This window comes from Giraffa tippelskirchi, chromosome 4, assembly GCF_054371585.1.
Source record: "Giraffa tippelskirchi isolate mGirTip1 chromosome 4, T2T-mGirTip1v1.2.pri, whole genome shotgun sequence".
NCBI lineage: Eukaryota > Metazoa > Chordata > Mammalia > Artiodactyla > Giraffidae > Giraffa > Giraffa tippelskirchi.
The window spans coordinates 200,600,609-200,626,641 of NC_137278.1; the positions used below are offsets into that span (position 1 = coordinate 200,600,609).

General features: G+C 42.2%; 2 protein-coding genes across 36 annotated transcripts in view; one reads left to right on the top strand and one right to left on the bottom strand.

Annotated features, from left to right (window-relative positions):
* Positions 1 to 4,140, bottom strand: part of RAD52 (RAD52 DNA repair protein) — a 67,397-nt gene extending 63,257 nt beyond the window's left edge. For 2 of the 4 annotated variants that reach the window (XM_081594086.1, XM_081594082.1), the window contains exon 1: positions 4,048 to 4,140. The gene's annotated coding sequence lies outside the window, so the exon portion shown is untranslated. Of the gene's footprint in view, positions 1 to 3,847 lie in introns of all 4 variants that reach the window. The other 2 variants (XM_081594081.1, XM_081594077.1) reach the window with 1 other exon arrangement.
* ERC1 (ELKS/RAB6-interacting/CAST family member 1) overlaps positions 3,596 to 26,033 on the top strand; it is a 266,710-nt gene continuing 244,272 nt past the window's right edge. For 11 of the 32 annotated variants that reach the window (XM_081594041.1, XM_081594044.1, XM_081594058.1 and 8 more), the window contains exon 1: positions 4,385 to 4,623. The gene's annotated coding sequence lies outside the window, so the exon portion shown is untranslated. Of the gene's footprint in view, positions 3,885 to 4,384; positions 4,790 to 5,044; positions 5,195 to 5,860; positions 6,047 to 7,481; positions 7,731 to 14,123; positions 14,219 to 26,033 lie in introns of those variants that run through there. The other 21 variants (XM_081594046.1, XM_081594054.1, XM_081594063.1 and 18 more) reach the window with 9 other exon arrangements.

A 26,033-nucleotide genomic window follows, 5' to 3' on the forward strand; every position in this document is an offset into this window, starting at 1 on the left:
GATCTCATCACAGTCACCTTTTAACTTGCATTAATTCTACCAAGAGTGTCTCTTCAAGGTAATCTAGGCTCTTCCCAAAACGCACCTTAAAAACCTTTCGGCTTCTACTCATTGTGTGCTGTGTTGTGCTAAGTTGCTTCAGTCATGTCCAACTCTTTGGAATTCTCAAGGCAAGAATACTGGAGTGGGTTGCCATGGCCTCCTCCAGGGGATCTTTCCCACTCAGGGATCGAGCCTGAGTCTTTTGTGTCTCCTGTGATGGCAGGTGGGATCTTTATCACTAGTGCCACCTGGGAAGCCTCTATTCATCACCCACTAGCAAACCCCCTTCCACATTTTTAAGGTATTTGTTACAGTGGCATCCCACTTCTCAGTACCAAAATCTGTTATTAGTCTGGCAGGGCTGACCTAACATCATAGACTGGGCAGCTTTAATAACAGTAATGTATTTTACACATTTCTGGAGGCTGGATATCCAAGATCAAGGTGTTGGCAAGTTTGGTTGGTTTGCAAATGGCCATCTGCCTTTCCCCAACCTATGGCAACCACTCTCATGCTTTCTGTCACTATGACTTTTACTATTCCTGGTACCTCATATAAGTGACAGAGAAGGCAATGGCAACCCACTCCAGTACTCTTGCCTGGAGAATCCCATGGATGGAGAAGCCTGGTGGGCTGTAGTCCATGGGGTCGCTAAGAGTCGGACACAACTGAGCGACTTCACTTTCACTTTTCACTTTCATGCACTGGAGAAGGAAATGGCAACCCACTCCAGTATTCTTGCCTGGAAAATCCCAGGGACGGCGTAGCCTGGTGGGCTGCCATCTGTGGGGTCGCATAATAATGAAAGTCTAATAATTCCTCGCTCCTCCACTGGCCACTTTTCCTACTTCTAACAGTACATTTTAGCAACTGTTTCTGATTCTGCCAACTACAGACATCGTCTCTGGAGTGCTTTTATCTTTACCTCTACCTTTTCTCTCTCTGTTTCACATCTTCAACTGTCAGTCATATTTTTACCTTTACATTGTCAACATCAGTATAATTTATAAACTATGCTTTAACTACAGCAAGATTAGAAACCAGCACTAAGCTCTCTATCTAGTAATTATTCAGTTCTTTTTCAGATTTCTCCCCCAGAATACCTATCCTTCCACCCCAATCTAGCCTAGCTATTTATTTATTAATTTTTGGCCACGCTGGGTCTTCATTGCAGCACAAGGGGGCTTCCCTTGTTGCAGAGCACCAGCTCTAGAAGTCGCAGGCTCAGTATTTATGGCACAAGGGCTCAGCTTCCCTGTGGCTTGTTGGATCATAGTTCTCCTGACTAGATATCGAACTCATGTCCCCCGTGTTGGAAGGCAGATTCTCAACCACTGGTCCACCAGGGAAGCCCTAGCCTAGCTCTTGGGATATCCCTTTACTTCTGAATTAGATCCACTGATTCCTGGTCAGTAGTGTTGTCAGATACCTCATTTCTACCTTATCGTTAAGTAACTTTGAAAAAAAGCCTATGTGGGCGCTTGACGTTTTCAATCTCTGCATATCTGAAAATCTTTTCATTCTGCTCTTTTAATGATAGTTCAGCTAGGAATAGTTGTTTTTTCAATAAAAAAAATTCCTAGAATTTCAACCTCAAGAAGTATTTCCCTCAGAAACTTGAATGTCTTTGTTATCTTCTCATATCTACTGTTGCCGGTAAGAATTCTAACCACAGTCTTACTCTTTTACGGGTCACTTTTTTTCTGGGAAATTCAGGACCTTCTTGTATCTTCAGCGTTTCAACATTTCACAAGGTTGTTTTCTGTTTTTACTCTCCACCATTGGACATTTTTTAGCTCTGGGAAAGTTTCTTCCATTATTTTTGGGATAATTTTCCATCTTTGATTTACTGTCTTCTCTTTCTCTTGTAATATTAGCCCTGTTGGATTGACTTTTTCTTATATTTTCCCTTGCAATTTCTATCTTTTTGCATATTTCTTCTATTTTCCTTAAAACTTCATGGACTTTACCTTTCAACAAAAGTGAATTTACAATTTTGGCAATTTCTTATTTCTAATTTAAGACTTACTTTTCGTTCCTGGAGTGTTAACTTATATGAGTATATTATCCTTGTTTCATAGCTGTAATAACAGTTTGGGAGCATACTGTATTTTTTTAAGTTCTCTGAAGTTTCTTTTTCCTCTATGGTCACATTTTCTCCTCTGTCAGCCCCAAGTTGGAGACTTCCCTTAAATACCTAACAGCCCTTGTTTATCTGTTCATATTTAAGATGAGATAGTTGGACGCTGATACAGCCCTTGTTTATCTGTTCATATTTAAGATGAGATAGTTGGACGCTGATAACGAATCTTTAGAACTTGGGTCTTGTCAACTTGCACAACTTCACGCTAGGGTGAGTGGGTAGGAAGCTGGCTATTGTGCCAGAATAAAGAACGCTTTACTCTTAGTCATTAAATGCTCCCCAGAGATTATAAGAACTTGACTTTTAGCCTGGGATAAATGCCTAGCTATTGTATCTGAGGTATGGGGTGGGAAGGGCTGGGGTGTTGCTATTCTACATAGAAACCTTTATTTAGTTTCCTTGTTTTCATCCCTGCTTCTCACTCTTGGTCTGTCGTGCTGATGTCTCCAAATTTCAGTTTCTTTAAATCACTTCTGGCTGCTAGGCCTCCTTCCTCAACTGCAGTACCCACTGCCTATACCTATTCCAAACTATGGTTTCTTCCATTTTGTTAAATCAGACAACACTCACTTTCTCAGTATAAAATTGAAAAAAAATAAATTTGGTGGCTCCCTTCCCATTTTCTGTTCTGTACAGATTTATATCATTTTTCATTTCTTTATGAGCATTTTAACAGGGTTTTAGGAAGAGGAGGCAATTAAAGACGTACTCAGCCAGCTTTAATTAAAAAAAACAAAAACAAACCCTGGGACTTTCCTGGTGGTCCGGTGGTTTCGACTCCAGGTTTCCAGTGCAGGGGGAATGGGTTCCATCCCTGGTTGGGGAACTAAGATTCCGAAGCTGTGTGAGGTCGCCAAAAAAGTTAAAAAAAAAAAAAAAGAAGTAGATTGAAAAAACAAAAAGATATGTAGGGCAGAGTAGGGAATAAGAAACAAGAACAGTGGAATGACAAAAAAGAGAAATCAAAAAATTTTCTAAGCCTGTGATGTGGACAGTATTCCTGTGTAGGCAGAACAATGCTTAACTTAGCATCTTCCACTCTTCAAACCCACACATTTCAGGGTTTGAAGATAAACCTGAGACATCTCGTCCACACCCCACTTTACGGTTAAGAAAAGCAGGACCCAGAAGTACTGTGATCTTCCCAAGGTCACAGAAGTAGAGGATGGGCGACGGGAAACCAGGTAGATAGCATGAAGTCCACTTTGATTTCCTTCCACCTCCTCACACTGCTGGGAGGACGCCTGTAAGCTGGGAGCTTACAGGACGAGCGGATCGGCAGTCAGGTGAGGAGGACCGTGAGAAACGGTCACAGTGGGGTAGGCTTTTCCTGAGTGAAGAGTCTGAGAAAACCAAATACTTTAGGACGCTTCGTATGGCAGGACCGCGCCGTCTCCTGGCAGCGGTCCTGACCGTACAGAAGGGGGCGACGGTGTAGCAGGACCGGGGCCGGGGGAACCCGAGGGCGGCGACGCTGGGCGGAGGGGGACGCGGTGACGAGCGAGGACCCTGAGGAGGGGCGCGAAGGTGGCGATGGGACCACAAGGGAACTCACGCTGCTGTGACTCAACTGCTCTCAGGGTGTTTAGCTACTGACAAAACACTCGCTGGCCGGGGCTGCAAATAACCCACATCATCACTCCTGGGGTGGCGACAGCTTACCTACAGCCTCACAGTAACGGTGCGCGCCTCAGACTAGGTAACCTGCCAGCGCTTCGGCACCACAAACTGGGGCGCCCGACGCGGGGCCGCCTGCCGCCCGCGAGGACAAGGAAGGCCGCCGAGGTGAACCGCGGACAGGCCGCCAACGGGGTCCTCCGGGGGGTGCGGACAGTCCGAGGGCCTCGGGGTGGGAAACCCACCTGCCCTGGGAGACCTGGGCCCCGACTCCGCGGCACGGGTCCGCTGAGGCGGTGGTGGTTGCCCACGGTCGGCGCCGCACCGCCTCCTACGGCAAGCGGGAGGAGACAGACGCCGAGCGCCTCGCGCGGGGAGTGTGTGCGCGTGTGCGCCCGTGCCCGCCAGCCCCCAGCCCACCGGCCCCTTGGAAGGCGCCCCCGGCCCGCGCGCGGCCGAGTCGCCCTCCCAGGAGGCTGCGGGACGGCTAGCGGGCGCGGCCGGGCGGGGGCGGGGCTCGCGCTGACGTCGGCCCGGGGCGGGGCTGAGGACTCGCGCAGGGGGCGGGGCGCGGTGACGTCGGGCGCCCGGGCCGAGCTGTGGCGGCGGCGGTAGTGGCGGCGGCGGCGCCCGAGCGGGCAGCGGCATCGGCAGCCCAGAGGAGGGTGAGACGGCCGCGGTGGCGGCAGCTCGGGATCGGGCGGCGCCTGGAGCTTCCCGCCCGTCGCTGGCGCCAGGGCCCTCAGCTCTCCTGCGCCCGCTCCTCCCCACGGCCCTGGCTGGGTCCGGGCAGCGCGCCCCCGGGGAGGGCGGAGCCGTAGGTGAGGCGCGGGGACCCCTCCCCCTCCGCGCCCTGCCGGGGGGATGGGACGTCCGGGAGGAAGGCCCCACCCAGCCCACCGGCTGGTGCTCCTGGACCGGCTAGGGGGGCGGGGACCCTCGGGGGCTGCGGGCCGCCAGCTTCAGAGGCGTGATGTTGCGGGCGAGGTGGGGACGTGCGCGCCTCGGGGAGCCCTGGGAGGCTGGGGTGCGGTCGGGTGGGTCTGGGGTTTGGGTACCGATGTGCAGCGTTGAAAGGAGGATTCTGGTCTCTCCTGTGAAGTAGTAAGGTAGGAGATGGAGGGTTGGCTTCCAGAAAGGAGATGGGCTGTGGATGTTGCCTTTGAGGCAATTAGAGAAGCTATTGCACTTGGTCTCACGTTTCTACTCAGGGCTTGGGGTCTTTTTTTCTTTCCCCTTTAGGCGGAGTAGGGGTCGAGGAGGGAAGCGACTCCCTCAGCTTTTGGCTCAGGGTTGGGGAAATTGTGGAGTGTGGACGGGTTTGGAGTTTTACACCCTTGAAGAGGAGCCGAGATCTTGGGTTAGACAACTTCATTCTGGCAGCAGCATTAGGTAATAGGACCCTTTACACTTAGTTCTTAAAAGGCGTTATCTTCCAGCCTTTTATTTATTTATTTTGGTGCCTAAACGATCTGTATACCTCATCTTCAAGTTTTATCCTGGCCCCTTAAGAGAAGGCCCGAGGATCAGGTGGTTCCTTTGGAAGTCACGTTTCTTAGGAGTAGTTGCAGGTGGTTGTGGTTGACTGCTTTGGATGGTTGAAATGAACAATTTGCACATTCCTGTTGGTGCTAATTACATGAAACATACTTAAATGTTTTAAAGCACGACTGTCTTTTGCAACTCAGTTTTTAGTAAATCTTGACAGTTAGCTATTTTGTGTTTGATACTTGATTATTGGAGACTTCTGAAGTTTCTCAATTGCATGTCTTTATTAGACACTTAAAATGAAGTGGAATAAAATTTTTTGGTAGGTCTCTTCATTTTTGAGAAACATTCTTAAAGTCAGGTGCTCTTAAAATGTTTTTGGGAGCTTGTATCTGTCACTGCATAGGGAGATGTTACTAAGAGTAAAGGTTCTTCACAGCAGTGTTTGACAACTTAGCACATTAAATCAGAATCTCCTTTGGTGGATTCCTGCTCCCCATCAGATTACAGCACTCCCTGGCCTTACCTGTCAGTTAATATCATTTAAGCTATTTCTTGCTTGGAAAACAGGCCCTGAGATGGACATGTATTATGTAATGGATGGAAGTAGGCATGACTCTCAATAATTCATTTATGGAGGAAGAGAAACCGTCATGAAATGGAATTTAAGCAGTGACTTTCCCAAGGCTTATTCAATTTATTTGGGAACATAGCCAGAGAAGTGCTTTCCTGTAACCCAAGAGAGAAATACACAGGGTGAGTGTCAGTGGTTGCCTTTTTTAACATGTCTACTTAATGAGCAGACTATTATCCTCCAGCAAATACTTCTGCTTGAAGAAACTTATAGGAAACAGATGACATAATAGCTATTAAGTGAAAATAGGTGTGGCCCAATTTGTAATTATAGACAAGATTTAATTATTCAGACAAGTCAAATTATTAGTTGATATAATGGTTTTGATACTGGATTAGTCACTTGGAAAGATTAAAATTCACATGTCTGGTTTTGGCTTTTATATTATACTTTGACTTAATTGAGTATATATGGTGACAGATGTGAACTGAGATACAAGGTGAAACTATGTGTGTATTTTGCTAAAATGACATTTCCATGGCTGACAGTGGGATGTGGTTCTCCTTGTTGGAATGCAGTCATACAATTTGGGGAAAGTGTAGGATGATATATTTCTCTTTAGGATTTCTTATGCCTGAGAAAACCGGTATGTTTTATTTTTAAGAAGTGTCATTTACTAGTCATTACTGTGATATCTTTGTTGCGTCTACTGGGGTATTCCCCCTCCTTTTTTTAAATTACTAAAGTCAGATAAGTATATCAGTCTGTTAGGTCAACTTTAATACTGAAATGAAAAGCGAAGATTCTTAAAGCAACAACTGCTCTTTTTCTATGCTACATTTATGCTTTTAGAAGCAGTGTAAGAGCTATTAAATGTGTTTTGCACATACTATGACAAAAACGTTGATGGAGAAAGATGAGGGAATGAAGTATTTTGGCTAATCAAATAACAAGCAGTGTATTTATTATGGATTTTCAGACATACAATGTAATAAAGTAAATTAAGCATAAAGGTTATGTGTAATACCGTTTATTTCTATGACTTGCTTTTTCAAAATGTGAGCCTTTGGGGTGCTGGCTCATTCATTTATTCATTCAACAGTTATTTTTTGAGTATGGTTCTGGGTACACTTTGGGAATTGGGAATATAGTAGTGAACAACACTGACAAAAATTCTCACCTTCATAGAGCTTACCTTCTGGATACCTTCTGGGGAAATGAAGATTAATAAGAGGCCATTGAGATAGAAGGAAAACCAGGAGAGTATGATGTACTGGAAATGAAGGAAAGGAAGTTTTCAAGGAGGAGAGGATGATGAACTGTGTCATTGTTTAAAGATGTGTCAGACTGTTGGGCAGGAAAGACTTCTGCCTGATGTCTAATAACAGAGAGATGACTAAATGCTTTTTAGTGTGAGATGGAGGCAAATGGAAGAATCTTTCAGTTTTTTACTTCCTTGGATTGATTTAAAATATATGTGTACATATATATATTTATATATAAATCATATTTTATGATTTATATATGATAAAATAAATAATATATTTTTATATTAAAAATAAAATCATATATAACATATTTTTAAAATATATATATTTCATGCTTTATTCTTTTCAGAACAAAATATGCAGCCTGGGAGTTTATACTTGTACTAGGGAGAGGGCTTCCCTTGTGGCTCAGCTGGTAAAGAATCTGCCTGCGATGTGGGAGACCTAAGTTCTGTCCCTGGGTTGGGAAGATCTCCTGGAGAAGGGCAAGGCTACCCACTCCAGTATTCCGGCCTGGAGAGTTCCATGGACTGTATAGTCCATGGGGTCACAGAGACTTGGACACAACTGAGCAACCTTCACTTCACTTCAAGGAGAGGTATGACATTACTGTTATTGATCATGTATACACTTATTTTTTTAAACACATGTATCAAATCAGAAGTTATAAAAATACACAGGGAAAAAAATAAGTCTCTTCTCCATTCAGTTGTTCCTGAAGGCAGACACTGTTTTCAGTTTCTTGTTTTTCCTAACCAGTGAATTTTTGTGCAATAATATGGCATTAAGCTATTTTAAAATTGCATAAAAATAACAAGTATTTTATCCTCTAGGTATTTTTTTCACAGGCTTAATGTTTGTTTTTATAATTTAAGTCTTAACTACCCACAGACCTTTTTTTTTAAATAATGGCTTTATTGAGGGATAATCCACATACCATACAATTCACCCACTAAAGTGTACAGTTAAGTTTTTTATTTGGTACATTCATCACCACGATCAATGTTGGAACATTTTCATCCTCTCCAAAAGAAGTCCCAAACCCATTAGCAGTCATTCCCCTGACGTTTGGTTTTTAAGTATTGTTTTCCATAGTATGTGGGAAAAATGTTTGTGAATCACTTTATTTCCAGTTAAATGGCAGTGAAGCCATTTAGTGTTTACTTTTAATATTCTCTTTTTAAAAGCAATTTTTTTAGCATCTGTTTACTTGGTTGCAGGTCTTTTAGTTGTGACACGTGGGATCTGGTCCCCTGAACAGGGATTGAACCTCAGCAAGGAGTTTCGTTGTAGTGGGAAAAGAGGAAAAGTTAACAGGCTTTTGTGGTCTGCTATGTTAACTGCTTTGATAGGTGACATACAGGATTCTAGATCAGCTTACAGGATGGATCCCTAATAGGATTGTAGGAAGATCTAAGATGAGATCTCTTAAGGATAAGTACGATTTGGCTAGATGAACAGGATTCACACGGAGGAAACAGCATGTGCAGGACCCAAAGGCAAGAAAGCCATAGGGCAGGTGAGTGATATGAAGATGGTTCGGCCTGGCTGGAATGTTGAGTGGTATGGGCATCACTTCTCCTTTCTGTGAAAAGGTGTGCTGTCTTAAAAAAAAAAGCAAAATAATTACAGTATTAATTTGCTTAAACTGTGGATTGCTGTCACTTCTTAGCTATAGAACTTTGGGTGAGTTACTTTATTGTCTAAAACTCAGTTAATTTTCTCATCTGTAGGATGAGAATAATAGTCCTATCCGATGTGATTGTTGTGAAGAATAAATGAGATAGTGCTCATAAAGCTTGGAATATAGTCAGTACTCTAAATCCAGCTGCCCTGATGATAATATTGGGGTGGTGGTTTTGATGATGTCGTGACAATGATCCTGAAAAATGGAATTCCTTAGGGTATTGTGGAGCCTCAGAGAGTGCTCGGGAGACTGGAAAATGACCTGTCATTTAATTTTTTTTTTTTCTGGGAAGAAGGAAGTGACTACCCAAAACTTGAGACCAGCACTGTTCAGCGAAACTTTGTGTGATGGTAGAAATGTTCTCTTATTCACCATCAAATACAGTAGCCATTATTCACATGTGCCTTTCTTTTTTAAAGATTATCTGGTGTGGACCATTTTTAAAGTCTTCACTGAATTTGTTACAACATTGCGTCTGTTTTTTATGTTTTGGTTTTTTGGCCCAGAGGCATGTGGGATCTTAGTTTCCCCAACAGGAATAGAACCTGCATACCCTGCATTGCAGGGCGAAGTCTTAACCACTGAACCACCAGGAAAGTCCCCTCATGGGCCTTTTGAACACTTGAAATGTGGCTAGTGTGACTGACAGGCTGTATTGTTAATTAAGTTACAATTAATTTAAATAGCTACTGTGACTATTGGCCACTATACTGGGCAGCACAGTTATACACTTAAAGGTTGAGGAATCGCATATTGAATTGTGGCAGTATTATAGAGTTGATCATCTTTAAAAGTTAAAAAGTAGTTTTAGAAGCCTCACTAGGGGAGTGGATTGCAGCATGGGTTTACTAGGTCACATCAGACAATAACGCTGTAGTTTCCTAGAATTGACATGGCTCCTAGACTGATAAAGGAAATGTAGTAGTTGTAATGTGTCTAGACTTCAGCTAGATCTTTTCATGTTGTCTTTGTGGGAAATATGAAAAATTATGTCATAGATTTTATGAGAATAGGGACTATCTGTCACATATTCTCTACTGAGCAAATAATAGATGCTTACTAAATATTTGATGACTGAATGGATAATGGTACAGTTAAGTGAAGTCACAACTGGCTGTAAATGCCCCTCCTCAGAGAGTAGAGAGTTGCTCACTGAAGATGCTGGATTAGGGGAGCTGGTGTTAGATGGACACCTCGTCCGTGTGTGTAGTGTTGGAATGATCCAGGAGCAGTGGCACAGGAGGTAGTGGCCATGAGAACCAGTGGCCAGCCTGCCCTCACTGAGCTTGGAGGATGTCCAGGTCATCACTAGCTGATGGTGAAGAGGCAGGGGTGGAAAAGACTGTGTTGCTGAGTAGCATGGAAGTCAGACTCACAGGATTTTTATATGAGGGTTCAGAAATAGTGGTCTGGAGGTGGCAGTGGAAGAAAGGAGGGTACCAGCCTCCTTTCCCCGTATTGGGGGTGGCATGTGAGTGACTTCACAGCCTCCACTTGGGAGGACTGCATGGGAAGAGCATCCTGGAAGAGCCAGCTTCCTGTGAAGGCAGTGGTACGGAGCACCTTGAGAGTTCTTTGATAATAGAGTGAAGTTCCTTGAGAGTGTATTTCCCCACCCGAGTGGCTTCCTTTTTTATCATCACTTAAACTTTAAGAAAAGCCTCTCTCACCTTAACAGATTCTTCAAGTCATACTTGCTCTGTCTCTTGCTTTAAGTTGACTTTTGCTCTTGGCTTTACACCCAGACTGTTGAGAGAGTTGTCTGCGTTTGCTTTATGTTTCCATTTCTTCACCTGCAGTTTTCTTTTCTATTTCTGTCTGGCTTCTGTCTCCACAGTTTCACTGAAACTGTGTTGCTTGGGTTACCAATGTCTTTCTTTAAATGCACTGGCTTTATTTAACCTCTTAGCAGCCATACTAATAGTCCATTGGTATGCAGTAAATTACCCCCAAACTTAAAACAACAAACATTTACTGTTTCATAATTTCTTTGAGTTAGGCATCTGGGTCTCATGTGTCTGATTCGGGGTCACTCAGGAGGCTGCAATCAGATGTTGACTAGGACTGGTCATCTCAGCGCTCCACTTGGGGGAGGGTCTGCTTCCACCTCAGTTGCGTGACTCTTGGCTGGCCTGAGGTCCTTGCTGGCTGTTTGATGGAGAAGTCAGTCTCTCTGCCATTTGGGGCTCTGTGTAACATTACTCTAGCAACGTGGTACCAGTTTCTCCATGATTGAGGGGTCTTTGAGGAGGAGGGAGGTACTAGTCCTTTTTGTAACCTAACCTGGGAAGTGACAGCCATTTTGCTTTTTTTTTTTTTTTTTGCAAAAAAGCAAAATGGCTGTCTGAGGAGGCCTTAACAGATAGCTGGGAAGAGAAGAGAAGTGAAAAGCAAAGGAGAAAAGGAAAGATATTCTCATCTGAATGCAGAGTTCCAAAGAATAGCAAGGAGAGATAAGAAAGCCTTCCTCAGCGATCAGTGCAAACAAATAGAGGAAAACAACAGATTGGGAAAGACTAGAGACCTCTTCAAGAAAATTAGAGATACCAAAGGAACATTTCATGCAAAGATAGGCTCGATAAAGGACAGAAATGGTATGGACCTAACAGAAGCAGAAGATATTAAGAAGAGGTGGCAAGAATACACAGAAGAACTGTACAAAAAAGATCTTCACGACCCAGATAATCACGATGGTGTGATCACTCACCTAGAGCCAGACATCCTGGAATGTGAAGTCAAGTGGGCCTTAGAAAGCATCACTACGAACAAAGCTAGTGGAGGTGATGGAATTCCAGTTGAGCTATTTCAAATCCTCAATGGTGATGCTGTGAAAGTGCTGCACTCGCTATGCCAGCAAATTTGGAAAACTCAGCAGTGGCCACAGGACTGGAAAAGGTCAGTTTTCGTTCCAATCCCAAAGAAAGGCAATGCCAAAGAATGCTCAAACTACCGCACAGTTGCACTCATCTCACATGCTAGTAAAGTAATGCTCAAAATTCTCCAAGCCAGGCTTCAGCAATACGTGAACCGTGAACTTCCAGATGTTCAAGCTGGTTTTAGAAAAGGCAGAGGAACCAGAGATCAAATTGCCAATATCCGCTGGATCATCGAAAAAGCAAGAGAGTTCCAGAAAAACATCTATTTCTGCTTTATTGACTATGCCAAAGCCTTTGACTGTGTGGATCACAATAAACTGTGGAAAATTCTGAAAGAGATGGGAATACCAGACCATCTGACCTGTCTCTTGAGAAACCTGTATGCAGGTCAGGAAGCAACAGTTAGAACTGGACATGGAACAACAGACTGGTTCCAAATAGGAAAGGAGTACGTCAAGGCTGTATATTGTCACCCTGCTTATTTAACTTCTGTGCAGAGTACATCATGAGAAACGCTGGGCTGGAAGAAACACAAGCTGGAATCAAGATTGCCGGGAGAAATATCAATAACCTCAGATATGCGGATGACACCACCCTTATGGCAGAAAGTGAAGAAGAACTAAAGAGCCTCTTGATGAAGGTGAAGGAGGAGAGTGAAAAAGTTGTCTTAAAGCTCAACATTCAGAAAACTAAGATCATGGCATCTGGTCCCATCACTCCATGGGAAATAGATGGGGAAACAGTGGAAACAGTGTCAGACTTTACTTTTTTGGGCTCCAGAATCACTGCCGATGGTGACTGCAGCCATGAAATTAAAAGACGCTTACTCCTTGGAAGCAAGGTTATGGCCAACCTAGATAGCATGTTTAAAAGCAGAGACATTACTTTGCCAACAAAGGTCCGTCTAGTCAAGGCTATGGTTTTTCCAGTGGTCATGTATGGATGTGAGAGTTGGACAGTGAAGAAAGCTGAGCACCGAAGAATTGATGCTGTTGAACTGTGGTGTTGGAGAAGACTCTTGAGAGTTCCTTGGACTGCAAGGAGATCCAGTCAATCCATCCTAAAAGAGATCAATCCTGGGTGTTCATTGGAAGGTCTGATGTTGAAGCTGAAGCTCCAATACTTTGGCCACCTCATGCGAAGAGTTGACTCATTGGAAAAGACCCTAATGCTGGGTAGGATTGGGGGCGGGAGGAGAAGGGGACGACAGAGGATGAGTTGGTTGGATGGCATCACCGACTCGATGGACATGGGTTTGGGTAGACTCCGGGAGTTGGTGATGGACAGAGAGGCCTGGCGTGCTGCAATTCATGGGGTTGCAAAGAGTCGGACATGACTGAGCGACTGAACTGAACTGAACTGGGAAGTGACATTGTATCACTTCTGCTGTATCCTGTTCACTGGAAGGGAGTCCTAGGTCCAGCATAGGCAAGTGAAGATTGCACAAGAGCGAGAAACTCAAAAAAAAAAAAAAAAAGGGAGAAACTCAAAGGTAAATGTCATTCAGAGCCATTTTCAGGATTGCCTACTACAGCTGCCTTTGACACAGTCAACTTCTCCTTCTTTGGTAGAACTCGCACTTTTTTCAGGGTCTTTAGATCATACTTCTGTTTTCCTTCCTGGTTCTCTGGGTTCTCTTTCCAGTCATCTTTGTTGAACCTTTTTCTCACAGTCATTAAGTGTTTGAATTTCTCTGGGTGATCTCATCACCTGTTCATTTTTCATGTGTGTGCTGGGTATCCGTGGTGCTGTCTTCAGCTTTACCTCTCTCTTGTGTCAAAGAGCTGTTGTCCAGTATTTCCACTTGAATGCCCCTTATACTCAGCAGATCCAAAACTAAATGTGTGTGATTCCTGCTTTTCTCTGGGGTTCCTTAATGTGTTAAATGACCCTACCAGAAATATGTGTAATGTTAGTTACCTTGCGGCATGTGGGATCTTAGTTCCCCAACCAGGGATTGAATCCACATCCCCTGCGTCAGAAGGTGGATCCTTAACCACTGGACCGCCAGTAAGTGTGAGTGAGTGTTAGTCACTCAGTCCTGTCCAAATCTTCATGACCCCATGGACGGTAGCCCGTCAGGCTCCTCCGTCCATGGAATTCTCCAGGCAAGAATACTGGAGTGGGTTGCCATGCCCTCCTCCAGGGGATCTTCCTGACCCAGGGATCAAACCCACGTCTCTTGCATTGCAGGCAGATTCTTTACCGTCTGAGCCACCAGGGAAGCCTCTTCTGGATTGCCAGGGAAGCCCCTAACGGTGTCTTTTGAAGAACAAGATTCTTAATTTTAGTGTAATCCAGTTAGTGTTTATGTGGTTAGTGCTTTTTTAAAAAAAAAATTTTTTTTTGATGTGGATCATTTTTAAATTCTTTATTGAATTTGTTACAGTATAATTTCTGTTTTATGTTTTGGTTTTCTGGCCACAAGGTATGTGGGATCGTAGCTCCCCAACCAGAGATTGAACCTGCACCCTCTGCACTGGAAGCAAAGCCTTAACCACTGGACCGCCGGGGAGAGCCCTGGTTAGTGCTTTTCCTGTGTAAGAAATCTTTCCCTACTCCATGGTCCTGAAGTTACTCTTTTGTTATTTTCTTGGAAGTGTTATTATACCTTTCCCATATAGCTCCATGATCTGCCTATAATTGATTTTTGCATATGCTTCAAGGTTTATTTTTGCTTTTCCAATATGGTTCCTGATATTCTCAGCATCATTTATCAACAGTTCCTTCCTTTTTCAACTGCATTGTAATAATTTGAGGCTCTGTTCTGTTCCACTCGTTTCTCTGTCTTGGTCCAGTGCCAGACTTAGTTACTGTAGTTTTATAATAAGTCTTCATGCCTGTTCAGGTGTTCCCAGGAATGTCTTGACAGTCATTGTCGGTGACTATCATGGTCAGTGATCGGGTATGGTATCAACATAGGGACAGATGTAGACATCAATGGAAATGAGTAGAGAGTCCAAGTATGGACACCTATTTATAGTTAATTAATTTTCAACAAAGGTGGGAGGGTATTTCAGTGGAGGAAGTGATAGTGGGTTTTTTTTTTTGGTTATTTTTTTTTTACATTGGAGTATAGTTGCTTTACAGTGTTGTGTTGGTTTCTGCTGTACAGCCAAGTGAATCAGCTATACGATGAGCTTTGTCAGTCATGTTCGAGTTTAGAGGTTGACCTTGGGGCAATGGCAGGACTTTGGAGACTTTCCAGTTAAGGAAATAACAAACTTTATTTACATTTTCCAAAGAGTGGGTAGGAGGAGGCTAAGTGAACAGGCCAATTAGAAGGCTGGGCCTTAATCTTGTTAAAGCCTGAAACAGAAAGTAGTGACAGTGAGGATAGAGAAGCATCTGGAATTGAAAGCTTTAAAGAACACAGGACTGGCTGAGTGTGTGTGTGTGTGTGTATGTATGTGTACGTACATGTACTTTTGTGGGAGAAAGGGCAGTTGGTGGGGAGGGAGGAGACAGGTGATGCCCAGACTTTTGGATGGAGCAGATAGGTTAGCAGTAGTGCTGTCTTAACATAATAGTCACTGTATATGGGTATTTACATTTAAACTGATTTAAATGAATTAAGATTTGAAGTTTAGTTCTTCAGGCACACTAGCTGTATCTCATGTGGCCAGTAGCCAAACGGGAGTCACGATATCTGTATCAGACAGTACAGATAGAGAATATTCTCATTGTCACAGAAAGTTCTGCTGCATAATTCTGGTCGGCAGTTTTTGGTAGCAACTAGCTCTTCCCCGAGAGGAAAGTCAAAATAATAGGCGGTATTCTCCAGTCTCCTAAGAGCTCTGGCTCCAGAGTAACCTCAGGGATTCTGTGAGTCAGACACAATTACCACCACCACCATCATCCAGTCATTGCCAGATACACAACACTTTGATGATCAGATAAGGTGCCGTTGGACAGCGCTGAGCCAGAGGGATGGTGATGCCATTCAGTGAGCTGTTGACAACTGTGGTGGCGCAGCAGGAACCTCTAGGAAAACTGCTGTCCAATAGACAATCAATCGTGTGAGCCACTTATGTGATTAAAATTTGAGTAGTCACATTACAGTGTAAAACACCAATGGTTAGAGTTCATAATTTTATAATGTATTTTATTTAACCCAGTACATCCAAAATGCCATTTTCAACATGTTGAAACATGTCATGTTTAAAATGAGCAACTTTACATTATTTCTTCATACTGAGTATTCAAAATCAATTGCATACTTTTATAGCGTAACTTAATTCAAATGCTGTGATTTATCAGAAATACTTGATCTGTACTTAGAGTTCATAACATCTACAGTTGGAAAAGTAGTTGCACACACCCAACTCATTCCAAACATGCTTAAAAGTTTTCCAGTAATTTTCAATTTTTTTAATTTAATTTTTAATTAACAATGAAATAAATTCCGTTCCTCAGTCTCACCAGCACTTTTCAAGTAAAGAGCCACAAGTGGGTAGTGGCCACTATATTGGACAGTGCAACTCTGGAACAACCAGTGACATTCACTTGATAGTTGGAAATTCAGGTCTGGAGCTCAGAAGAGAGGTACAGGGACAGACAAGTGGATGGTAGGGACTGTGAGGAATGTGAAAATGGAAAAATAAGCTTGATTTGGGACAAACCAGTATTAAGTTCTCTGTGTGTTAGTGTCTGACTCTTTGCAACTCCATGGACTGTAGCCTGCCAGGCTTCTCCATCCATGGGATTTTCCAGGCAAGAATCCTGGAGTGGGTTGCTGTTTCTTTCTCCAGGGGATCTTCCCGAACCAGGGATCGAACCCAGGTCTCCTGCATTGCAGGCAAACTCTTGACCATCTGAGCCGCCAGGGAAGCCCTGGTTCACGATACTCCCTTAAAAAAAAAAATCTGTAAGTCTGTCTGACGAGAGTAAGATAGTCGATGAATGTGCAGCATATTGCAGTGGTTGAGTCAGGTGTGTCATCTTGGGCAACTCACTGGGCCTTTCTGAGCCTTAGTTTCCTCATCTAGAAATGGGATAATACAGTCTCTGCCTGAAAGGTTTCCTGGGAGTGTTAAAGGGACTCTTCATGGAAGATATTAACCTGTATAGTGCTGCGTCTCCTCACTTCTTAGTGGACGTTTCTTGTGGAGTGTGATCATGTGCTCAGTCATGTCCAACTCTGCGACCCCCATGGACTGTAGCCCGCCAGGCTCCTCTGTTTAATACTTTATTCTTTATCAGTTTGAAACTTTATTCTTTTTTTAGGGAAAAAACGTATTTTAATTATGCACATTGTTATGAGCTGAATCCCAATATCTGAAGCTTTAAATTATGAAGAAAAGTATATCTTGAAGGAAATATGCTTATTATTCACACGAATGAATGCTCATTATGGTCTACACTCTATGTTAAACGCTTTATATGATGCTGTGAAAGGTTTGTTTGTTTTTCTAATGTGTGATGTAACATGGTATTTCTTTTGTAAAGTTTCACTTAAGTAGAGTTTTGTAATAGAAAATTATTTTAATTCTGGAACATTGAAATGTATCATGATTTGATTCTTTTTCTTAGTTATGCCAGGAACCACTGAATTCTGCTTGAATCTCTTTGGATACTTTTAAAGTTATGATTCCATTGTATTCTGGGCTAAGTCTGTAGAGTCTCTAATTCTACATTTGGGTCTAAACACATAAAGAATTATGATGAAAAAATCCTCGTATAATTCATGGTATTTAGAGAAGCATGTAACCAAGAGGAGAAAAATGGACTCTACTAGGTCAAAGAGGAAGGAACTGTGATTTTTTTAACAGCTCTGCAGATTATTTCTCTAGGTCTGTCCCTCAGCTCCCAGCTTGCCCATTATATCTGGCACTGTACCATTTCTCAAGTGTGTTGGATAAGATGACAAACATTTTTACAATACCCCATGTGCTGCAGACCTAGTGTGTGCTGGAAAATCTTGCTGTCTTTTTCCATATCATATCCTGTGTACTCCCTTAACATCTGATGTTAGGCATCTTGTGTCTGTGATGTTGTAAATAATGAAAAATTTTAATGATGCATTTCGGGCCAGCAGATAGGTTTGCTGTTACGTGCCAACCACATTTTGTCGTGGCAGCTGGAAGTGCTGTACGGGATGGGTTTTTGAGCCCAGGTCCCAAAGGAAGAAATGCTCACCCTAAATGACAGTGGCCTTTCCCTTTCGTTTCTGTTTAAATATTTTGAACATTTTTTTTCCTTTTAAGAAAGCCCTATATGCCCATTTGGAAAAATTTGACAACTGTCAAGAAGAAACCAAACAGATTTCCTACCATTCTTTGTGATGAGCTTATATGCATACACTTGACCCTTGAACCAACGGGGGTGGATATGAGGGGCTCTGACCCTCCCTGCAGTTGAAAATCTGTATAACTTACAGCTGGTCCTCTGTAACGGGTTGCTCCGAGTCCACAGATTCAGCCATCTGTGTATTGTGTAATACTGTAGGATTTACCGTTGGAAAAAAAATCCATGTATAATGGACACATGAGGTTCAAACCTGTTGAGTTCATGGATAAACTGTATTTGCAAAATGGAGAGTATATGTGAAAATGTATGTCTACTTTCATTTCATACTGTATTATAAACATTTTTCATATCAGACATTGGTTATAAATGTATTCTGTAGATGGCAGGTAATCAAAGATTTCACTTAAACATTTCCAATTGAACAAGTACTAATAAAGCTGGTATATCATAATGTAGTGGTTTTTTTCTACATTTTGGATCATTTAAGTAGATAGGGTTTCCTGGTTTTGGAATTATTGGATCAAAAGATGAATGTTTTTAAGATGCTTAACCGTTTTCAAACTTACTGCTTCCCAAATGCTCTTATTTTTTTGAGGATGAAAGCAAACACTTAGAATACAAATGCTTTTATTATTTAAAGGAAGAAAATAAAACATTGGGTACTTACAGTTTTTCACCTAACTTTTAAATTTATGAAATGTTTCTTTTCAGACATGCAAAAAAGATTGAGGTGTCTAATAAATACATGTGTACTCACCACCTAGTTTAATATATAATTATATAGTTAAAAACTTTGTGCTTAGTTCTCTGTGGTTATAAATGTGTTTTTACCAACAATGATGTGACTGTTTAACCTTATCCCATAACACAGGTCTATATCCAAGACCTTTTGGGCCAGAACTCAGAATTTCTTAGGTTTCAGAAAGGTGATAGGCTGCGTCTACTATGTATTATCTAACTTTCCAAGCAAGGTCAGGGGCACCCTCCAGTTCCTTCATCAAACACATTAGTATTTTGATATCAGTTCAGGTGTGATTTTTGTCTTGATATTACTCACAGAATTTGGTGGTTTTCAGAATTGAGATACATGGTTGTGAACATGTGTGTCTCTCCAGTATACTTGTTCAGTGTGATTGGTCTGGTAGCATTTGTTGAGCGGATCGTAATGTAGTATGAGATGTGCTATAAAATGGAAGGTAACTACCATCCAAACAGTTTAGTATTTAAGGATTTGTAGAAATCAAATAGCAGTGAGGACTGGAGTCACTGGGGAAGGCTACACAACCTAGAACTTGGCTCTTTTGAACTAAGTAAGTAGTTCAGGTCACTCACTTAAGTAGAGAACAACCATGATTAATAACATTGTGTTTACTCCAAGTATCTGCTTGACAAGATACTTGTCATGGTGAGAGCTTTGATAGACCTTACAATTAGCTTAACTGATCGATAAGAATTATTAAAAGCCGCTATTAAGTTGATCGTAACTGAGTCACTCAACCTTCTCACCCTTCCGTAAAAAAGAGTGAAGTGACGCCTGTGATGGGTGTGGTGATGGCTGCTGTTAGCAAAGGTCCTCTCTTCCTGTCCGTGTGTCATCACAACATAGCCAGCCTCGCAGGTCTGTAATTTTTGGTCTCCAGGAGGATCAGATCAAGATCATACAGCCTGATGTCTGGTGTTAGCAGAACTGTTAGGCCCTGTGCCAAGGGTGGAAGCAGAGACATCTGTGCTTCTTTAACTTGTGAGGCTGTCTTTAACCTCCTACTCATCACAGAGACCTTGTCAGTTTAGGGCCTAGCTCATTAACTAACATATTATAGTGTTGAATGGTCAAGGGCCTTATTGAAGCCCTTAGTTGTGGTGAGACTGTGAGTAAAATTAATATACATGCTCCCTGTTAAAACGATTGAAAAAGAAATGCATGTGTACAAGGGAAAGAGTGGCTCTATTTGACCTTTGAGAAATAGCTCCTTGCCATCCAAATAATTGCTGTGTATATGCAAACATACATGTCTGCTTTTGTCTGCTGTTGGGATTGTATTGTACAATTCTGTCACATGCTCCCCACCCCCCACTTCACAATACATCATGGATGTCTTCATAGAAATTGTCAAATATGGAGATTTACTTATATGTTTTTTTTTTTTTTTTCCACAGCAGTATTTTATAGTGTGGAGATAGGATAATTTATCTAACCAGTCTCTTGGTGGAAATTTAAGTTCTCTCTTTGGTGGTACAAAATAATACAGTAATTGAGCATCATTGCACTTGTATCCTTAAACTTGTGAAATATGTTTCACAGAGAATAACTTTAAAAGCAAGACTTCTAGGTCAGAGGGTGTGGACATTTAAAATTTGATAGATTCCACCAGATTGTACTTGAATTGGATTTTAAAATTTTGGTCTATTGTTAGTCTTTTAATAGAGGGCTTAATATAGCAGCGCATTTCTTGTCCCTGTGACATTTTTAACCCTTGAACAAATGAACAAAATCTTAAAAGTTGTGAAGGAGGAATAAATTAGGAGTTTGGGATTAACATATACACACTACTATATATAAAATAGATAATCAACAAGGACCAACCGTATAGCACAGGAACTCTACCCAATATTTTGTAATAACCTGAAAGAGAAAAGAATCTGAAAAAGAGTATGTGTGTGTGTAACTGAATCACTGTGCTGTACATGTGAAACTAACACAACATTGTAAATCAACTATACATCATTTTAAAAAATGTTGAAATACGGCCTTTTAAAATACTCATTTTCTGATAGTTGATGCTACTTAGTAATAGTGTAACTCATCACAGCAAGTTGGACTAGTAATTTTGAGATTTGGGTCAGAATTCCACACATAAAGCTTTAACTAGCCAATGGGCGATGTGTTTTCTAGTTCCCCTTATAAATATCTGCTAGCACATGTGTGTCAGCCTTTCCAGCTGTCATTAACTGGAAGTAGGTTACTATGTTAGAGGGTTTTCTGCCCTCCTTTGATTTATGAGGACTTGGTGCTGCTCTGGGGACTCAGAATGTGGAGCGCTGTTACTATCCTTTAATCTGCAAGGAGAGGGTGAGGGCGGCTGTGATGCCCGCACTGTTTGCAGGAAGAGTGAGCGTGGAAGGCTAGCACATAACCGTCATGTGTGTTAGGGTGTTTTACTTGTAGGCCCCTGGTTGGACTCCAGGATTCTCAGTGGGTATGTATTTGTATGTGGGCTGGAGCCGGGCTTGGGGGATGGGTGTTCTTTCTCAGCATGTATATAGATTTTTGAACCAATGCTTTTCTTGTAGGGAGAAACAATCCTGGAATTTTCCAGTATTCTTCTCTTTATGGTTTTCCTGACCTAGATGACAAGCTTCGTGGTGTGAATATATAGTAGTGGCCATATATAGTAGTGGCCAGGTCTGAACTCCGTTTTGTTGCTGCTGTTTTAAGAACTCACTGAAATATAGTAGTGACTTTGAGAAGTAGGATTTAAAATGTTAAGAAAAACCTTAGATGACAAAGAATCGACCTCTTGTACCTTCCATGTTCTGCTTTGTCTCGGCAGCATTTATTCCCCTCATTCCTTTTGGGGTATCAGAGTGGATTATTCTCACTATCACTGCTTCTTTATGGCCATCTATACATTCTGGTTAAGGGAGAGAAAAAGCACTTTTCTTCTTAGCAGTTAAGATGGACGTTTTTTAGAAGGAACTGTACGAAAGAGCTAAGGGAGAAAAACTCAAATCCTGCCCCCCATGTATAGAAGGGTTTTTAGAATAGAAATGAGTCATTAAAAGCAATAAAATTTGAAAAAAATTTATAATTACATTTTTTATTCTGAGTTAACCTTTAGTTGCCATTTGCTTGATTGAGAGATCTCATAGGATATGAAGACCCAGCATAGCCCCAAAATAAATGAAAAGTGACTTCATTGTTTTAAAAATTAAGTTCATTCTTTCAGATGTTGATGTTTGTGATTTTCAGGGCATAATATGAGAGGACAAAAATATATAGCAGTGCACATAGAGAAAAGGGTTGTCAGTTTATGGAATTTGGTTAAAATTAAAAATGAAGTTTGTTAATATGAAGGAAATGACAAGTTTTCTTTACAGTTGTCTTAATTGCTTTTATTTGCTATTTCCATAAACTCATTAAACTCATTTCCATAAACTCTTACACATTTACTACCTCCTGAATGTATAAGAACTATCTTAATGAATTTTACTGAAATTTAGGTTAACCTGTGGAGTTAGCAGACACTTTTGCTTAGTTGTTTTAGGCACAGCACTGGGTTTTGGAGATAAGACACTCCTTTGCCTGTAAGGAAAGTAGTTAATTAACTAAAACATCGTAAATGTATTGCTTTAAAAGCCCCTGGTACTTTAAGAGGGGCGCCTAAATTAGACAGGGGTTTAAGGGTTTGTGTAGGATTGTGATGACTAAGCTTACTTTGGAAAAATGAGTTGTAAGAAGCTAGTTGATGGGGAAGAAGCAGCTCATGGAAACAAAAGAGAGGATGGTATTTCAGGAAATCGCAGGTACCTGAGCATGGTTTTCACACGGAAAAGGAGAGTGGTTAAGAAGTGACCCGTCTTTAGAGAGGCAGGCAGGGCTCAGATCGTGAAACGTTTTGTCTGCAGTGCCAAGGAGTTTAGATTCTTATTTTGGGATGCCATCGCAGGAAGTATGTAGGTGTGTGTGATTATGTCATATTTAAATTTTAGAGCAGTGGTTCCTAGTTGTTGTGTTTTTTTTTTGTTCCAGCATCTGTTTGCAGTCTTATAAATTATGCAGACTCTAAATAGTTTTTGTTTATGTGGGCTGTATCCATTACTGGTTACCATATTAGACAGTAAAACAGAAAATTTAAAAGCATAGGACTACACATTCCATTAGCCATCATGTAGCCTCTGAAAAACACTACTATACCTTTGTGAGAATGCACAATGAAAAAGCAAGTAATGTGGTGGTGTGAAAATAGTTCTACACTCACGCATCTCCTGTTGGGCCCCTCTGTGTCACCTTGTGGCCTTGAGGGGAGCAGGGAGTCTGACTTGCTTGGGAAATCATTGCGTTAGAGGACCATTCTGGCAGTGGTGTACAACAAGCACTTTAAATTGTGATCCAGTGTGCGCATGTGTGTTCATGCACACCCCAAATAATTCAGGAAACGATACTGTCTGTGTTAGTTATTTCTTACATAAAAAGTTATCTAAAAACTTACTGGATTAAGAAAAAACACGTCATCTCACAGTTTATGGAGAAGGAAATGGCACCCCACTCCAGTGTTTTTCCTGGGAAATCCTATGGACAGAAAAGACTGAAGGCTACAAAAGAGTAGGCTACAACTTAGCGACTAAACAACAGCACAGTTTTTATGAAGAGCACAGCTGGGTGGTTCTAGCTTAAGGTGTTTCGTGAGGTTGCAGTCGTCTGAAGGCTTGACTGGAGTCAGAGGGTCCGTTTCCAGGCCTGCTCACATGGCTGTTGGTGCTCTCTGTAGGGTAACTGGAATACCCTTACAGCATGGTGGCTAACTCCCCTTCAGAGCCAGAGATCCAAGAGAGTGACCAAGACAGAAGCCGCTGTGTCTTTATGAGTGCATTTTGAAAGTGATACATTGTCAGAAGCAAATCCTTTAAGTCTGGTGGTACACAGAGGAATTTTGCTTTCCCTCTTGAAGGGAGGAGTAGCAGATGATTTAGGCAGGTACCTTAAAATACCATGGGGTACTTGTCAGGAGGGCGAGTCCTCCATGGGTCTCTTCTTTGCTGCACGCCCTGAGGGCAAGGCCCTGACTGCTCTTCCTCTGGGCCACTGTTAGAGGACCACTCTGGCAGTGGTTTACAATGAGCACTTTAAATTGTGGTCCAGTGTGTGCATGTGTGTTCACGCGCACACCTGAAACAAAAGTGTCAGGAAACAATACTGTGTTAGTTATCTCTTATATAAAAAGTTATCTAAAAACTTACTGGATTCAGAAAAAGCATGTCTCAGCATCGTGTTTGCAGCAAGACACCTTGAGGGGTGAGGTAATGCCTCCCACTGGGAGACATCAGGCTTGCTTATTGCTTACTGTTAAGTTGTGGGCTCCCTGAACTCCGTGTTCCTCTGCAGACCCACTGCATGTGTAGTGTCTGCCCGGGCCCGCGGTGCCACCTTGTGGGACTTCGGGTGGGTGGGTAAGATGCTCATAGTGCTGGCTGTGCTGTGAGTAGCAGAGTTCTTCGTCTCTGACCCAGGAGCCTTGTGTGTGCTGTCTGATGAGTAGAGTGAGGAGGTGTGAAGTAACCGCAGCAGATACGGGATAGGGAGCTAACAAAATATTGGATAGGAAGCAAGCTAAGGGGCTCGAGAACTCTGGGACCAGTTTATCATGGGCTCAAACTGAACAGCTGCACGTGTGTTGTTTTTTTTCCAGCAGCAGTCAGGAAGCCAGGTAGGTAATCAGAGAAGGTGTTTCTTTGGATTAATTCAGGGCAGGGGGGTTTGGAACGTGAAAGTATTTTTTTCAAGCTTTTGTGGTATAATTTATGTGCAATACCCTGAACATATTTAAAGTGTGCAGTTTGAATTTTGACCTGTGTACCCATGGGAAGCCTCACCCCAGTCAAGATAGTGAATATTTTTGTCACCACGGAAGTTTGCTTCTGTCCCTCCATGATCCCTGATCCGTCTTCATGATCCATTGCTCAACCCCCAGCCCCAGGCACATACTGATTCGCTTTCTGTCCTAATAGATTCCTTCTGGAATTTTATATAAATGGGATCATATGGCTTAATTTTTTTTTTGGTCACATGTTTTTATGTTTGTGTCAGCTGTTTGTTATAAAGTACAAGGATTATTATCTTGGGGTTGTGGATCTGGCATATTGTTAAAAGAAATATGAATTTTTTAAACACTGTCTTCCCTGAGGCTCATATTAGAAAGCCAGGATGAGGTCTTTAGACAGAGCTAGTGGGTTTTCTTCTTTTGTGGTGTTAGTAGAAATGAATACAATTCTACTAGTAACAAAGACTCCACGTACAAATGCTGTTTTGGGTCTGAAAGTGGCTTGAAACTCTGGAGTGCCCCTGCTCATGTTGAGCACTCGACGTGGATTTGTGCTCCTGGATCTCAGCCTCTTTAGTGTGATTTAGTGACTCGACTACAGGACAGTAGGGTTTTGCACCAAGGCACAGCTGGGAATGTTTTTCTTGAGCGTGACAACTTCAAAGTTCTGGTGGCACAATTCCTGAGACTGAATTACTGCTCTTTATTTTGGTAGTTTTCCTGATTCTGTTCTTCTACCCACCATCTTTTAAAAAAGACTTTCTCCTTAATAGAGGGATAAACATGATTGTTTAAGCATTACACCTGAGAATACCTAAGATATGCCTTAAAGTTTAGGTTTAGAGTCCTAGATTAGCAGGACACACTGCCTTGAAACTGGACAGTTGAGATGAGCAGATGACGGCAGATAAGCACCGTGTAATAGTTGGGAGCTCCCAGGGCTCTGGAATTAGATGCCCTAAATTCAGATCTTGGCCCTACCTCTTAATAGCTGTGTAACTTTAGATGAGTCACTCAACACCCATAGGCCTCACTTTCTTCATCGGTAAAATGGAGATAATGGTAACACCTGTGTTGTAGGAGGCTTCCCCGGTGGCTCAGTGGTAAAGAATCCACCTGCCAGTGCAGGAGACCGTGGGTTCAGTCCCTGTGTTGGGAAGATCTGGAGAAGGAAATGGCAGCCCGCTCCAGTGTTCTTGCCTGGGAAATCCCGTGGACAAAGGAGCCCGGCATGCTGTAGTTTATGGGGGCGCAAAGAGTCAGACACGACTTAGTGACTAAACAACAACAACAAGGGGGCTTATAAATATTATATTAAATCTTATAAAATTCTTAGCACAGTGCTTGACATATGGTAAACATTTACTATACGTTACCTTTTGTTATCGTTTAAGGGGTTCTGGGTAACGAGTAGCTCTCTTGTTTTAAGCAATATTCAGATTACTTTAAAGAGAAAAAACTTTTCAAACCTCTTTGATCTTGAAGATGAATTTGCTTGAGCAGTAGTATGTAGATTACTGCTTCTCACCTACCTTACAGTCCAGATTTTT